The 17011-nt window shown below is 43.7% G+C and overlaps 1 protein-coding gene across 1 annotated transcript in view; it reads left to right on the forward strand.

The window, feature by feature from the left end:
- Positions 1-6327: 6327 nt before the first annotated feature.
- The window catches only part of DGCR8 (DGCR8 microprocessor complex subunit), a 58909-nt gene continuing 48225 nt past the window's right edge, over positions 6328-17011 (forward strand). Inside the window, exon 1 of the mRNA XM_044290016.1 lies at positions 6328-6420. The gene's annotated coding sequence lies outside the window, so the exon portion shown is untranslated. The remainder of the gene's footprint in view (positions 6421-17011) is intronic.

The following is a 17011-nucleotide window of genomic DNA, read 5'->3' on the forward strand; positions in this document are numbered from 1 at the left end:
ACACCATGGGGGAGTAATAAAGCCCACCATAATACCCCCCCCCCAATAGAAATAATTCTCCTTATAATGTGACAGTGCAAAAAATACCCCCTTGTAATTCCCCCAGTTGAGCTAATGTCCCCATAGTGCACTCATAATGTGCCAGTATAAAATACCCCTATATAGTGCCAGTAACAAGAGCCCCCCCAATCATGTGCCAATAACAAGAGCAGCCCCCAATCACGTGCCAGTAACAAGAGCACCCCCAATCATGTGCCAGTAACAAGAGACCACCCCAATCATGTGCCAGGAATAAGAGCACCCCCCCAATCATGTGCCAGTAACAAGATGACCCGCCCCTCCATCATGTGCCAGTAACAGGAGGGCCCCCCCATCATGAGCCAGTAAGAGGGGCCCCCCATCATGTCCCAGTAACAAGAGCCCCCCCTATGCCCTATCATGTGCCAGTAACATGAGGGCCCCCCATCATGTGCCAGTAACAAGAGGGCCCCCCCATCATGTGCCAGTAACAAGAGCCCCCCCCCGTGCCCCATCATGTGCCAGTGACAAGAGGGCCCCTCATCATGTGCCAGTAACAAGAGGACCCCCCCATCATGTGCCAGTAACAAGAGCCCCCCATGCCCTATCATGTGCCAGTAACAGGAGGGCCCCCCATCATGTGCCAGTAACAAGAGGGCCTCCCCATCATGTGCCAGTAACAAGAGGGCCTCCCCATCATGTGCCAGTAACAAGCGCCCCCCTATGCCTCATCATGTGCCAGTAACAAGAGGGCCCCCCATCATGTGCCAGTAACAAGAGCCCCCCCATGCCCCATCATGTGCCAGTAACAGGAGCCCCCCCATTATATGCCAGTAACAAGAGGGCCTCCTCCATCATATTCCAGTAACAAGAGGCCCCCCCATGCCCCATCATGTGCCAGTAACAAGAGCCCCCCCAATTATGTGCCAGTAACAAGAGGCCCCCCATGCCCCATCATGTGCCTGTAAAAGACTTTTACTAAAAGTATTGTAATACAGATTTAAAAAAAAAAAAACACTTATACTTACCTCCATGTCAGCGATGCGATGCAGGCCTCTTCCGGCCTGTGTCCCACGCTGTACGGCTCATGGTGATGGATCATGTGACAGACCATGTGGTGAGCGCAGTGGCATCACCACAGGTCCTTTTCCTTAGGGCTCATTCAGACGGCCATATGCTGTCCGAAAAAGTACTGAATGCTATCAGTTTCTTTGCGGATCCACAAAAAAACGGATCCGCAGAAAAACGGATAGCATTCAGTATTTTTGCGGACCCATAGACTTCAATGGGGCCATGTCCTGATTTTCACGGACAAGTATAGGACATGTTTCATTTGTTTTGCGGAACCGTGGAATAGAAAAGGGCCCCATAGAAGTGAACGGGTCAGCATCTAATCCGCAAAAAAACGGATCCGCATTTTTTCCGGATAGCATACGGTGAGTGGATTAAGGTGAGTAAAAAAATGTTTTTTTTTAGCCCCTTCAGCCTTATTTTAATAAGCATTCTGAATTAAGAATGCTATTATTTTCCCTTATAACCATGTTATAAGGGAAATCAATAAAATCTGCACAACATCTAACTCAAACCCGAACTTCTGTGAAGAAGTCCGGGTTCGGGTTTGGGTACCAAACATGGCAATTTTTCTCACACACGTGCAAAACGCATTAAAATGTTTTTGCACTCACGTGGAAAATCGCGCATTTTCCCACAACACACCCGCATTTTATCCGGCCCAAATCCTAGAGGCTCATTAGCATATTTTAAAAGTCTTTATTTTAAGAGCGGTGGCAGGCAGGGAGTTATAAAGCATACTGTTATGTACTGCTGACATTAGTACATCACTAATGTCAGTCAGCTACATAACATACTTTCTCATGACAGAAACCCTTTAAAAAAGTATACATATTAGGTATCGCCACGTCCATAACAACCTGCTCTATAAAAATAATACATGACCTAACCTCTCAGATGCACACCACAAAAAAAAGCCATTTACTGTCAACTTACATCACAAAAAGTGTAATAGCAAGCGATCAAAAAGTCAAATGCACCCAAAATAGCGTCAATCTAACCATTACCTCATCCCGCAAAAGATGATAGCCTACTTAAGACAATTGCCCAAAACATAAAAAAATTATGGCTTTCAGAATATAGAGATACTAAAACGTGATTTTATTTGTGTTTCAAAAATGATATTATTGTGGAAAACTTAAATAAATAAAAAAAGTAGACATATTAGGTATTGCTACATCTGTAACGATCGGCTCTATAAAAATATCACATGACCTAACCCCTCAGGTGAACACAGTAAAAAAATAAAAACAGTGTCAAAAAAGCAATTTTTTGTCACCTTACATCACAAAAAGTGTAATAGCAAGCAATCAAAAAGTCATATGCACCCCAAAAAAGTGCCAATCAAACCGTCATCTCATACCGCAAAAACGATACTCTACCTAAGACAATCGCCCGAAAATTGAAAAAAAATATGTCTCTCAGACTATGGAGACACTAAAACATAATTCTTTTTTTTGTTTCAAAAATATAATTGTGTAAAACTTACATAAATAAAAAAAAGTAGACATATAAGGTATTGCCACGTCCGTAAGAACCTGCTCTATAAAAATACCACATGACCTAACTTCTCATGTGAACACCGTAAAAAAATAAAAATAAAAAGTGTAAAAAAAGCCATTTTTTGTCACCTTACATCACAAAAAGTGTAATAGCAAACGATCAAAAAGTCATATACATCCTAAAATAGTACCAATCAAACTGTCATCTCATCCCTAAAAAAAATTAGCCACTACACAAGAGAGTCGCCCAAAAAATAAAATAAAAAACTATGGCTTTCAGAATGTGGAGATACTATAAATTATTTTTTTCCCCAAAAATGCTTTATTATGTAAAACTGAAAAAACAACCAAAAAAGTAGTCATATTTGGTATTGTCGCGTCCGTAACAACCTTCTCTATAAAAATACCACATGATCTAACCTGTCAGATGAACGTTGTAAATAGCAAAAAATTGAAACGGCGCCTAAACAGATATTTATTGTTACCTTGGCTCACAAAAAGTGTAATATAGAGCAACCTAAAATCATATGTACCCTAAAGTAGTACCAACAAAACTGCCACCTTATCCCGTAGTTTCCAAAATGGGGTCACTTTTTTGGAGTTTCTACTCTAGGGGTGCATCAGGGGGGCTTAAAATGGGACATGGTGTCAAAAAATCAGTCCAGCAAAATCTGCCTTCCAAAAACCATATGGCATTCCTTTCCTTCTGCACAATGCCATGTGCCCATACAGCAGTTTACGACCACATACAGGGAGTGCAGAATTATTAGGCAAATGAGTATTTTGACCACATCATCCTCTTTATGCATGTTGTCTTACTCCAAGCTGTATAGGCCCGAAAGCCTACTACCAATTAAGCATATTAGCTGATGTGCATCTCTGTAATGAGAAGGGGTGTGGTCTAATGACATCAACACCCTATGTCAGGTGTGCATAATTATTTGGCAACTTCCTTTCCTTTGGCAAAATGGGTCAAAAGAAGGACTTGACAGGCTCAGAAAAGTCAAAAATTGTGAGATTTCTTGCAGAGGGATGCAGCACTCTTAAAATTGCAAAGCTTCTGAAGCGTGATCATCGAACAATCAATCTATTTCATTCAAAATAGTCAACAGGGTCGCAAGAAGCGTGTGGAAAAACCAAGGCGCAAAATAACTGCCCATGAACTGAGAAAAGTCAAGCGTGCACCTGCCAAGATGCCACTTGCCACCAGTTTGGCCATATTTCAGAGCTGCAACATCACTGGAGTGCCCAAAAGCACAAGGTGTGCAATACTCAGAGACATGGCCAAGGTAAGAAAGGCTGAAAGACGACCACCACTGAACAAGACACATAAGCTGAAACGTCAAGACTGGGCCAAGAAATATCTCAAGACTGATTTTTCTAAGGTTTTATGGACTGATGAAATGAGAGTGAGTCTTGATGGGCCCGTGGCTGGATTGGTAAAGGGCAGAGAGCTCTAGTCCGACTCAGACGCCAGCAAGGTGGAGGTGGAGTACTGGTTTGGGCTGGTATCATCAAAGATGAGCTTGTGGGGCCTTTTCGGGTTGAGGATGGAGTCAAGCTCAACTCCCAGTCCTACTGCCAGTTTCTGGAAGACACCTTCTTCAAGCAGTGGTACAGGAAGAAGTCTGCATCCTTCAAGAAAAACATGATTTTCATGCAGGACAATGCTCCATCACACGCGTCCAAGTACTCCACAGCGTGGCTGGCAAGAAAGGGTATAAAAGAAGAAAATCTAATGACATGGCCTCCTTGTTCATCTGATCTGAACCCCATTGAGAACCTGTGGTCCATCATCAAATGTGAGATTTACAAGGAGGGAAAACAGTACACCTCTCTGAACAGTGTCTGGGAGGCTGTGGTTGCTGCTGCACGCAATGTTGATGGTGAACAGATCAAAACACTGACAGAATCCATGGATGGCAGGCTTTTGAGTGTCCTTGCAAAGAAAGGTGGCTATATTGGTCACCGATTTGTTTTTGTTTTGTTTTTGGATGTCAGAAATGTATGTTTGTTAATGTTGAGATGTTATATTGGTTTCACTGGTAAAAATAAATAATTGAAATGGGTATATATTTGGTTTTTGTTAAGTTGCCTAATAATTATGCACAGCAATAGTCACCTGCACACACAGATATCCCCCTAAAATAGCTAAAACTAAAAACAAACTAAAAACTACTTCCAAAAATATTCAGCTTTGATATTAATGAGTTTTTTTGGGTTCATTGAGAACATGGTTGTTGTTCAATAATAAAATTAATCCTCAAAAATACAACTTGCCTAATAATTCTGCACTCCCTGTATGGGGTGTTTCTGTAAACTACAGAATCAGGGCCATAAATATTGAGTTTTGTTTGATTGTTAACCCTTGCTTTGTAACTGGAAAAAATGGATTAGAATGGAAAATCAGCCAAAAAAGTGAAATTCTGAAATTTCATCTCCATTTTCCATTAATTCTTGTAGAACACCTAAAGGGTTAACAACATTTGTAAAATCAGTTTTGGATACCTTAAGGGGTGTAGTTTCTAAAATTGGGTCATTCTTTTTGAGTTTCTACTATAGGGGTGCATCAGGGGGTCTTCAATTGTGACATGGCAGCTTAAAATTATCCCAGTGAAATATGCTTTCCGAAAACCATATGGCGTTCCTTTCCTTCTGCGCAATGCCGTGTGCCCGTACAGCAGTTTACGGCTACATATATGTTGTGTTTCTGTAAACTACAGAATCAGGGCAATAAATATATAGTTTTGTTTGGCTGTTAACCTTTGCTTTGTTACTGGAGAAAATGGATTAAAATGGAAAATCTGCCAAAAAAGTGAAATTCTGAAATTTCATCTCCATTTTCCTTTAATTCTTGTGGAACACCTAAAGGGTTAACAAAGTTAGTAAAATCAGTTTTGAATACCTTGAGGGGTTAAGTTTCTAAAATGGGGTCATTTTGGGTTGTTTCTATTATGTAAGCCTCGCAAAGTAACTTCAGACGTGAAATGGTCCTTAAAAAGTTTTGGGAAATTTTCTGAAAAATTTCAAGATTTGCTTCTAAACTTCTAAGTCTTGTAATGTCCCCAAAAAATAAAATATAATTCCCAAAATAATCCAAACATGAAGTAGACATATGGTAAATGTAAAGTAATAACTATTTTTGGAGGTATTACTATGTATTATAGAAGTAGAGAAATAAAAACTTAAAAATTTGCTAATTTATCCTCATTTTTAATAAATTTGATATTTTTTTATAAATAAAAAAATAATTTTTTTACTCCATTTTACCAGTGTCATGAAGTACAATATGTGACGAAAAAAAATATCTCAGAATGGCCTGGATAAGTCAAAGCTTTTTAAAGTTATCACCACTTAAAGTGACACTGGTCAGATTTGCAAAAAATGGCCTGGGCATTAAAATACGGCCGTGTCCTTAAGGAGTTAAAAAATAAATTAAAATCACATAACAATAAAACGCCACAGAAAAAATACACTTGAGAAAGGGTGCTAAGGCTAAGGCCATTCCTCATGTCGTCCCATGGCTAGTGGCAGAGGTGAGCCGCGCATCCCACTGCCCTGCTCGCATCACTAGCTCTCCCTTGTCTGCTCTCCGATTGGCTGTCAGCATCCAGACGTCCAGCCTTAGACGCCACATGATTGGTTGAGACCTCCTAGACACAAATGACGTTTCCGGACGCTATTGGCTGCTGGGCAGCGCCTGCCGCCATTCCGGCTGCCTGATTGGAGAACGAATCGATGCGGTTGTCTGGAGCCGGCTGGTCTATGCAAGATGGCGACGTGTTTCTTTCAGGGATGGTGATAGAGAACCGAATGCCTCGTTCGTGAGGTAAGTAGTGTGGCCGGAGGAGGGTGTTAGCGGGTGTAGCAGCTGGCTGAAGAACTGGGTAGGGTTTTAGTGCAGGAGGCTGAGGTTCCGCAGCGCTGACGGCCCCCCCTTCACCTGTTCTATTGAGGGAACCTCCTGTGTGTAGTTGTGGTGCTGGTGACTACTATCTCTGCCCTATTGAGTGGTAGTGCCTGCTGGGGGGCTGAGGCCGAGCCCCTGTCACACCGGGGCACACGGGACTCCATTACTCCTATGTTCTGTCCCTGCTGCCTCTGATTACTAGCTTCTGTATGAGCTCTGAGGTGTCACCATGTACAGGGCCCGCACAGCACCTGCTTCAGGGGGTTTTCTTCCCCCAAAAATCAAGACTAATGGAAATGACGATTTTTGCTTCAGTTTTTGTAGATTGATTATATTGCACATTGATGGTATCAGGTTTTTTTTCCACTTAGAATTACAGTTAAGGCTACTTTTACACTCGCATTTTATGCGGATCCGTCATGGACGGATCCGTTCAGAAAGTACAACCGTCTGCATCCGTTCATAACGGATCCGGTTGTATTATCTTTAACATAGCCAAGACGGATCTGCCTAGAACACCATTGAAAGTCAATGGGGGACGGATCTGTTTTCTATTGTGTCAGAGAAAACAGATCCGTCCCAACTGACTTACATTCTGTGTCAGGACGGATCCGGTTTGCTCAGTTTCATCCTCCTCCTCAAGCAGTGTTTTGGTGTCTGCCTCCAAAACGGAATGGAGGTGGAACGGAGGCAAGTTGATGCATTCTGAGCGGATCCTTTTCCATTCAGAATGCATTAGGGCAAAACTGATCCGTTTTGGAGCGCTTGTGAGAGCCCTGAACGGATCTCACAAACGGAAAGCCATAACACGAGTGTGAAAGTAGGCTAAGTTAAAACCTGTAAGGTTGTGTTCACATATGTGTTTAAGATTTGATAGGGGCCTATGTTGCAGATTCCGTTAAACGTACCAATCAGAATAGTGCAGTAGTGCGGCTTCTGTGCTATTCAGTCCTGGAAAATGCTCTGCTTTTTGATGGAAACCCAAGAGACCCCCATTATAGTTATTGGGGTCTATTCGTTTCTGTTTGTTCCTGTAAAATGACAGAAATGGCGGCTCCGTCGGTTTTGTGGATCTTCTATAATGAGGCAGAACAGTGGAAATAAAAAGCGTTAATGGGAACATTGCCTAAGGTAAGCTGACGTTATCTGTCGCCCTTCTCATTCACCCCTTACTGGCTGCTTATTTTCTGCCCATTGTTACAGCGGGTGATGGGTCACATGGCATTGAGATCAGTGGGATCCATTGTGGTGTCAGGAGAAGAATGAATAGTACAGAGCCTACGCTGTATTTTCCAGACAGAAACATGTCTGTCTATCTAGATCAGGGATGGCCAAACCTGCTGTCCTCCAGCTATTGTAAAACTGCAACTCCCACCATGCCCTGCTGTAGGCTGTCCAGGCATGCTGGGCGTTGTAGTTTTGCAACAGCTTGAGGGCCGCAGGTTTGGGCATCCCTGATCTAGATAGATTGAGAGAGAGAGATAGATATACACAAATGAGTCTGTACCAGGGGCAGCCAGAAGTGAATTTGGGTGAGAAAAAGAAACGGTATTATTCAGCTATTGGTAGAACAGGGTCTAGAATCCATCTTGATCATTTGAGGAATAAAAATGCTACTTTGCTGTGTTGATTTAACTACTTAGGATTTACTCCTGACTAATGGCCATGCATAATAGATCAGAGTCAGCTGACCACTCTGATTTCCGCATAGTCAGGTGATCTAATGACTGCCCCTTTAAGGCCCCTTTTATATGAGCAAGTTTTCCATGTGGGTGCGATGCATAAAGTGAACACATTGCACCCGCACTGAATGCTGACCCTTTATTTCAATGGGTCTGTGTACATGTTTTTCACACATCACTTGTGTGTTGTGTGAGAATAGCAGCATGTTCTTTATTCTGCGTTTTGTCACGCAGCCCTGTCTCCATAGAAGTGAATGGGGCTTCAGTGAAAAACGCATTGTATCCGGATGTAATCTGGGCGCAATACTTTTTTCACTGAAGGTTAGGCCTCATGCACACGACCGTTGTGTGCATCCGTGGCCGTTGTGCCGTTTTTTTTCACGGACCCATTGACTTTCAATGGGTCCGTGGAAAAATCGGAAAATGCACCGTTTGGCAGCCGCATCCGTGAGCCGTGTTTCCTGGCCGTGAAAAAAATATGACCTGTCCTATTTTTTTCACGGCCAACGGTTCACGGGCCCATTCAAGTCAATGGGTCCGTGAAAGAACACGGATGCACACAAGATTGGCATCCGTGTCCGTGATCCGTGGCCGTAGGTTTTAGTTTCATACAGACGGATCCGAAGATCCGTCTGCATAAAAGCTTTTTCAGAGCTGAGTTTTCACTTCGTGAAAACTCAGATCCGACAGTATATTCTAACACAGAGGCGTTCCCATGGTGATGGGACGCTTCTAGTTAGAATACACTACAAACTGTGTACAAGACTGCCCCCTGCTGCCTGGCAGCACCCGATCTCTTACAGGGGGATATGATAGTACAATTAACCCCATCAGGTGCGGCACCTGAAGGGGTTAATTGTACTATCATATCCCCCTGTAAGAGATCAGGGCTGCCAGGCAGCAGGGGGCAGACCCCCCCCTCCCCAGTTTGAATATCATTGTGCGGCCCCCCCCTCCCCTGTTGTTAACTCGTTGGTGGCCAGTGTGCGCACCCCCCTCCCTCCCTCTATTGTTTTAATACATTGGGGCGCACACTGGCCCCAATGCTATTATTACAATAGAGGGAGGGAGGGAGGGAGGGAGGGGGGGTGCGCACACTGGCCACCAACGAGTTAACAACAGGGGAGGGGGGGCCCACTGGCCACCAATGAGTTAAAAAAAGGGGGGGGGGTCTGCCCCCTGCTGCCTGGCAGCACCTGCCAGGCAGCAGGGGACAGTCATGTACACAGTTTTTTTGTATATTCTAACCTGAAGCATCTCCATCACCATGGGAACGCCTCTGTGTTAGAATATACTGTCGGAAATGAGTTTCACGATGTAGCTCATATCCGACAGTATATTCTAACATAGAGGCGTTCCCATGGTGATGGGGACGCTACAAGTTAAAATATACCATCGGATTGGAGAAAACTCCAATCCGATGGTATAACAGAACTCCAGACTTTACATTGAAAGTCAATGGGGACGGATCCGTTTGAAATGGCACCATATTGTGTCAACATCAAACGGATCCGTCCCCATTGACTTGCATTGTAATTCAGGACGGATCCGTTTGGCTCCGCACGGCCAGGCGGACACCAAAATGACTTTTTTTTCATGTCCGTGGATCCTCCAAAAATCAAGGAAGACCCACGGACGGAAAAACGGTCACGACCCACGGACCCCGTTTTTGCAGGCCGTGAAAAAAAACTGTCGTGTGCATGAGGCCTTACTAGGAGATGTTGTTTGTAAACCTGCAGGTTTTTTTTTTTTTTTTTCTTTCTCTTTCAAGTGCCTGAAAAATGCACCAAAACTGATTGCACCTGTGCGGAAAAAGCTGGAACACTGAACGCTATTGCAGACAAAACTGACTTGTTTGCTTGTGAAATGGTGCGAGTTTCACTGAACCTGTCCAGAGCCAATCCGTATCGTTCGTGTATAAGAGGCCTAATGGCTAGGGATCAGCAAACTTGTACACATACAGAGGTAGCTTTCAGCCTTTGAACTAAAGTCAGTAAGAAGATGGGTTGAAAAGACATTCTCACTTCGTTTAACCTTCTCCCGTCACACTAACGCCAAAAGGCGTCAGTGCTGCGGCGCTCCCAGGTCACACTAACGCCGATTGGCGTCATCTCGCGTGAGCCGAGATTTCCTGTGAACGCGCGCTCACAGGATCGCGCAGTTCACAAGTTCATCTGCAGCCTGCCGGCCGCGATCATTGGCTGGCAGGCTGTGGATTTTTGAATCGACCAATGAAATGGTTATGTCAGACGCTATTTTGAAAATAGCGTCTGATATAACTGCTGCCTGGTCCTCTGGTGGTCCCTTTTGCTTGGATCGACCACCAGAGGACACAGGCAGCTCTGTAAGTAGCACCAAATCACCACACTACACATTAGATATTACCCTGTCATTTATTTAACCCCTTATTTAGCACCTGATCACCCATATTAGACTCCCTGATCACCCCCTTATCCACCCCCCCTGTCATTGATCACCCCCCCCGTAAGGGTCCCTCATCCCTGCCAGGTAGTTAGCTACTTGTTAGGTAGTTTAGCGCCCAGCCCACCGCACCACAGTCACTGATTTGTCGCTGATCAGCGTCATCGATGTTGCTAATCAGCACTAGTACTATATAGTATCTGTAAGTGATCAATACTGATCGCAATCTGATCTATATCAGTACATTAGGGTCACCTTAGGTTCTACAAAAAACGCAGTGGTCGCCCGATCAGGCCTGATCTTGTGCGCACACTTGCGTTCAGTCCGCCCCACCGCAGTGACAGAATTTATTTTTTTCTGATCACTGCAAAAACACCGTAAAATCGCTGCGCCTCTATAAAAGATCACTTTTGAGCTTTTTGGATCTTTATTAGCGATCGCAGCTTTACTTCGCAAGCACTCCTTTTTACTAGGTAGGTTTGCTCTTTTTCCCGGGTAGTCTCAGAGGAATAGCCCCTAAATTTAGTGAACCCAAAATGTCAAACAAGGGGTATTTCGCTGAAGAGGCCTACAGGATTCTGGCCGTGATGGATGAAAGCGATGGGGACGCCTCATCCGCTGAATCCAGTGGTTCAGAATATGAACCTGTAGACAGCAGTGGCACTCTAACCGCTAGCGAAGATGACGAGGTAGAGATCCCTGCTACGGTCAGGCGTACCCGATCCCATGTCAGTGTAATGCATACCCCGCATGATGAGCCTCATTTGCAGCAGAGTGGTGCTAGCGCTGATCTTGCTTATGGTGCGGCATACACCAGCAGCGCAGCACACCCTGGACCTTCTACCAGCACTGCCGTATTCCCTGGTGAAGTGGCGAGCACCAGAAGGGCAGTTCCAGCTGGTACGGTGGCACGTGCAATAACTCCCCCACGCAGCCACCGCGTTCACAGGCCCGTAGAACCCTTAGTCTCCCAGAGGTGCTGGCAAATCCTAATTGGCAATCCCCTGATTCCGCCGCACCCGTATTGCCCCCTTTCACCGCCCAGTCTGGAGTTTGCGTGGAGACGGCTCATTTAGGATCGGCCCTTCAGTTTTTTGAGCTGTTCTTCACCGCGGATCTCTATGACCTAGTTGTGGCTGAAACCAACCGCTACGCCACACAGTTTATTACCGCCAATCCGGAAAGCTACTATGCCCAGCCTTTCTGGTGGAAACCAGTCACCGTTTCCGAGTTTAAATTTTTTTTGGGCCTTATCCTCAGCATGGGTCTAACTAAAAAAAATGTATTGCGGTCATATTGGTCTAAAGACCCAATACATTACATGCCCATGTTCTCTGCTGCAATGTCCAGGGCACGTTTTGAGGTCATCATGTGCTTTATGCATTTCGTTGACAATAGCACCTGTCATCCAAGAGGCCACCCTGCTTATGACCGGCTCCACAAAATTTGGCCCCTCATAGACCATTTGTCATCCAGATTTGCAGATGCGTATACCCCTAATCAAAACATCTGCATAGACGAGTCCCTAGTACATTTTACCGGGCGCCTTGGCATAAAACAGTACATCCCCAGCAAGCGTGCCCGGTATGGGGTCAAACTGTATAAGCTCTGTGAAAGGGCCACAGGCTATACATATCGTTTTAGGGTCTATGAGGGAAAAGACTCAAAACTGGAGCCGGTCGGATGTCCTCACTACCTGGGGAGCAGTGGCAAGATTGTCTGGGACTTGGTGTCACCCTTATTCCACAAGGGGTACCACTTATACGTGGACAATTTTTACTCAAGCGTGGCCCTCTTTCGGCACTTACATATAGTCGGAATTCAATGCTGTGGCACCGCGCGACCTAGTCGCCGGGGCTTCCCCCCCAACGGCTCGTTAGTACCCGACTTGCACGGGGGGAGAGGGCTGCCTTGTGTGACCAAGAACTGCTCGCGGTGAAGTGGAGGGACAAGAGGGACGTTTACCTTCTGTCCACCATTCACGCAGACACGACTGTACAAATTGAAAGGGCAACTGGAGTCATTGTGAAACCCCTCTCTGTCCACGACTATAACCTTCACATGGGAGGGGTGGACTTCAATGACCAGATGTTGGCTCCCCATTTAGTTTCCCGCAGAACCAGACGCTGGTATAAGAAGGTGTCTGTTTATTTGATCCAATTGGTGATGTACAATAGTTTTGTTCTCTACAGTAAGGAGGGTCCGTGCCCCAAGGCCCTGATGTAGTGAGCCGGCTACATGGCAGACACTTCCCGTCTTTTCTATCCTGGTACCCCAACTCAACGTTCCCCAAGAAAAAGATGTCGTGTCTGTAGCAGGGGTGGAATAAGGCGTGACACCACCTTTTTTTGTCCTGACTGTCCTGACCAGCCTGCTCTATGCATAGGGGAGTGTTTCCGCAAGTTCCACACTCAGGTACACTATTAGCATAGGGATTGCGTTCACAGGACAGGCACACAGGGGTCTTAGGGCCCTTTCACACAGAGCTGCCACAAACCTCTCCTTTCACCTGGGACAAAGTGCAAAATGTACTTCGCCACATCTCTGGGCGATTTGCGCTTTGCACATTGTCCCATGGGGAAGGAGAGGTTTGTCCAATAAAGGTAAAAAAAAATCACCGGTAAGCAAAAAAGTTATTGTTCTGTTTCAAAAGTTTATAAAAGTTAATGTTAATAAATTTATTGCGTTGCGGCCTGTTTTATTTTATTTTTTATTTTTATAACCTTCTAGGTGGACCAAGCGATCAAGCAGCTGCAGCACTGATGTGCATTCTGACAGAACCATTGCGCTGCTGTCAGATTACACAAAAGTCAGTGTATGCGGCGCTGCAAGACGAGATTTCTCCTCTGAAGTAAAAGATACGTTTGCCAAGGCATACGAGCTGAGGAGGAGGCGGCGTTCCTATGCTTTGGCAAACACTTTGTATATATAAAAAATCCCGGCAATGATTTATTCATCCACATCGATTGATGTGAATGGAGAAATCGGGTTTGCCAGGGCATACGAGCTAAGTGGGTATGGATGTAGGGCGGAGCTCCTATGTCCTGGCAGACGCCTTTCTCCTCCTTATTTTTTTTGGGCAGAGATTTTTTTCATCCACATTGATCGATGCGAATGAAGAAATCTGTGCCGTTCATATTTTTTATTTCAGCCCAGAGGCTGAACGGAAAAAAAAAATCTCATTACCTGTATGCTCAATATAAGGAGAATAGCAGAAACTCCTAATGCTGGCCATACATGTAATGATTGCGGAGACCCTGAAATGCCAGGGCAGTACAAACGCCCCACAAATGACCCCATTTTGGAAAGAAGACACCCCAAGGTATTCGCTGAGGGGCATATTGAGTCCATGAAAGATTGGAATTTTTGACCCAAGTTTGCGGAAATTGAGACTTTGTGAGAAAAAACAAAAAAAAAATATCAATTTCCGCTAACTTATGCCCAAAATTTTTTTTTCTATGAACTCGCCATGCCCCTCATTGAATACCTTGGATATATATGGATGTCGTTTTTTTTGCAAAATTTTACAACTGAAAGTGAAAAATGTCATTTTTTGCACAAAAATCGTTAAATTTCGATTAATAACAAAAAAAGTTAAAATGTCAGCAGCAATGAAATACCACCAAATGAAAGCTCTATTAGTGAGAAGAAAAGGAGGTAAAATTCATTTGGGTGGTAAGTTGCATGACCGAGCAATAAACCGCTAAAGTTGTGAAGTGCCGATTTGTAAAAAAAGGGCCTGGTCACTAGGGGGGTATAAACCTGTGGTCCTTAAGTGGTTAAAGGGGTGATCTGGAATAAACAGGACCACACATGGGATCCTCCTGCCAATCAGAACGAATCATTCCTTACCTGACAGATCCCGCTCTGGTTCTTCCAGCAGCAAGTGATGTGACTTAACCACTGCAGCCATTCACTAACCTTAGTGGTGTACCGAAGAGGCCAGTGACTGGCTGCAGCAGACATGTGTTGTACTTACTATATCACATTGACATCAGATCGTATTAACCCCTTAACGACCCAGGACGAGAATGCTCGTCCTCAATCGCCGGCACTTAGCACTCGAGGACGAGCGTTCTCATCCTGCAGTCGCTCCTCACCCTGCGTGCGGTCCCCCCGATCAGCAGCAGAGATTTGGCGGTTACTGACAACCGGATCCCTGCTGCATCCACCAGCATCGGCGATAATGCCGGTGGATTAACCCCTCATATGCTGCGGTCTGCGCTGACCGCGGCATATGGGAGGTTTGCACTCCCTTACCTCATACTTCGGGTCCCCGCACTGCTGTGGCGATGGTTGCCATGGCAGCCCCAAGCCATTCCAAAGCTTGGGGCCTGTCATGTACGGAAGCCTAAGAGGCCCAGCCCCCAGGCTGGGTCTCCTAGGCAACTGTTAGCGTCTTACAGTGTAAGACACTAACAGTTCAATACAACACAATACAGATGTTTTGTGCTGTATTTAAACAAGGATCAGACCCTGTCCCATAGTGGGACAAAAAATAAAGTGAAAAAATAAAAATAAAAAAGCTTCCTTTTCCAAAAATAAAGTAAAACATTTTTAAAAAATAAAATAGGTAAAAGACATATTGGGTATCGTCGCGTTCGTATCGACCAGCTCTATAAACACATTACATGACCTAACCCCTCAGATGAGCACCGTAAAAAATAAAAACTGCTAAATAAACAATTTTTTTTGTCACCTTGCATCACAAAAAGTACAACAGCAAGCGATCAAAAAGGCGTACGCCCACCAAAATAGTACCAATAGTACTCATCCCGCCAAAAATTAGACCCTACCTGAGGCAATCGCCCAAAAAAAAAACTATGGCTCAGAATATGGAGACACTAAAACATAATTTATTTATTTTTGTTTTATTAAAGCTGTTATTGTGTAAAACTTACATAAATAAAATAAAAAGTATACATATTAGATATCGCCGCGTCCGTATCGACCGGCTCTAGACCTAACCCCTCAGATAAACACAGTAAAAAAATAAAAACATAAAAAAAAGCCTTTTTTTGTCATCTTGCATCACAAAAAGTGTAATGGCAAGCGATCAAAAAGTCTTATGCACCCCCAAAATAGTGCCAATCAAACAGTCATCTCATTCCACAAAAAAATGAGACCCTACCTAAGATAATCGCCCAAAAACTGAAACAACTATGGCTCTCAGACTATGGAGACACTAAAACATGATTTTTTATTTTATTTTATTTTTTTAAAATGAAATCATTGTGTAAAACTTACATAAATAACAATTGGATACATATTAGGTATCGCCGCGTCCGTGACAACCTGCTCTATAAAAATACCACATGATCTAACCTGTCAGATGAATGTTGTAAATAGCAACAACAAAAAAGTGCGAAAACGGCTATTTCTTGTTACCGTGCCTCACAAAAAGTTAATATAGAGCAACCAAAAATCATATGTAACCTAAACTAGTACCAACAAAACTTCCAACCTATCCCGTAGTTTCTAAAATGGGGTCACTTTTTTGGAGTTTCTACTCTAGGGGTGCATCAGGGGGGCTTCAAATGGGACATGGTGTCCAAAATAAAGTCTAGCAAAATCTGCCTTCCAAAAACCGTATGGCACTCCTTTCCTTCTGTGCCCTGCCGTGTGCCCCTACTGCAGTTTACGACCACATATGGGGTGTTTCTGTAAACTACAGAAACAGGGCCATAAATATTGAGTTTTGTTTGGCTGTTTTCCCCTTGCTTTGTAACTGGGAAAAAAAATATTAAAATGGAAAATCTGCCAAAAAAGTAAAATTTTGAAATTGTATCTCTATTTTCCATTAATTCTTGTGGAACACCTAAAGGGTTTAACGTTTGTAAAATTAGTTTACAATACCTTGAGGGGTGTAGTTTCTAGAATGGGGTCGTTTTTGGGTGGTTTCTATTATGTAAGCTTGACAAAGTGACTTCAGACCTGAACTGGTCCTTTAAAAAGTTGGTTTTTGAAAATTTCAGAGAAATTTCAAGATTTACTTCTAAGCCTTGTAACGTCCCCCAAAAATAAAATGTCATTCCCAAAATTATCCTAACATGAAGAAGACATATGGGAAATGTAAAGTAATAACTATTTTTGTAGGTATTAATATTTTATTATAGAAGTAGAGAAATTGAAACTTTTTGGTATTTTATTTTTTTTATAAATAAAAATGATTTTTTTTGAATCCATTTTACCAGTGTCATGAAGTACAGTATGTGATAAAAAAACTGTCTCAGAATGGCCTGGATAAGTCAAAGCGTTTTAGTCATCAGCACTTAAAGTGACACTGGTCGGATTTGCCAAAAATGGCCTGGTCCTTAAGGTGAAATATGGCCGTGTCCTTAAGGGGTTAAATATGTGTTGGATTTACCCTTTTTGATTCTTGTTATTGTAATATTTTGACTTTTTGT

The sequence above is a fragment of the Bufo gargarizans genome, chromosome 1, assembly GCF_014858855.1.
Source record: "Bufo gargarizans isolate SCDJY-AF-19 chromosome 1, ASM1485885v1, whole genome shotgun sequence".
NCBI classification, from domain to species: Eukaryota; Metazoa; Chordata; class Amphibia; order Anura; family Bufonidae; genus Bufo; species Bufo gargarizans.